This window comes from Haliaeetus leucocephalus, unplaced genomic scaffold (genome assembly GCF_000737465.1).
Source record: "Haliaeetus leucocephalus isolate CR32 unplaced genomic scaffold, Haliaeetus_leucocephalus-4.0 Scaffold556, whole genome shotgun sequence".
In the NCBI taxonomy this organism is placed as follows: Eukaryota; Metazoa; Chordata; class Aves; order Accipitriformes; family Accipitridae; genus Haliaeetus; species Haliaeetus leucocephalus.
This window is the reverse complement of record NW_010972992.1, coordinates 7294481-7294891: the sequence shown is the minus strand read 5'-3', so window position 1 is coordinate 7294891 and position 411 is coordinate 7294481.

Here is a 411-nt window from a genome sequence, read left to right as displayed (position 1 = left end):
CTTCCCCGCGCTGGGGGGGTGGGGAGAGGGGGGGGGGGGGCAGCGAGCTTGCGCCTCCACCCGCCTCGGAGCTCTCTAGAGAGGTACTGAGTGACTCCGTCCCGGCTGCCCGCAGGCCTGTGGTTTCCCGATGCGGCCCCGCCGGGGCTAGTTTGGGTGGCAGCGGCGGTTTCCCCCGTGGGGCTCCTCTACCAGCGGTGCCCCAAGCCGGGCGGGCGGCAGGGGGCGTGGGGCCGCCTCAGGGCTGGGCCGGGGCGGTGCTGGGGCGCGGGGCGGAGCGGAGGCCGGGGAGTCCCGAGGGGTGGCCTGCGGGAGGAGGAGGAGGGAGGGGGGGATGTCTTTGCTGTGGTCGTCTGCAGGCACAGCGCTCGCTTTCTGTCTCTCTCAACACAAAAAGAAAGGTCTTTCCCC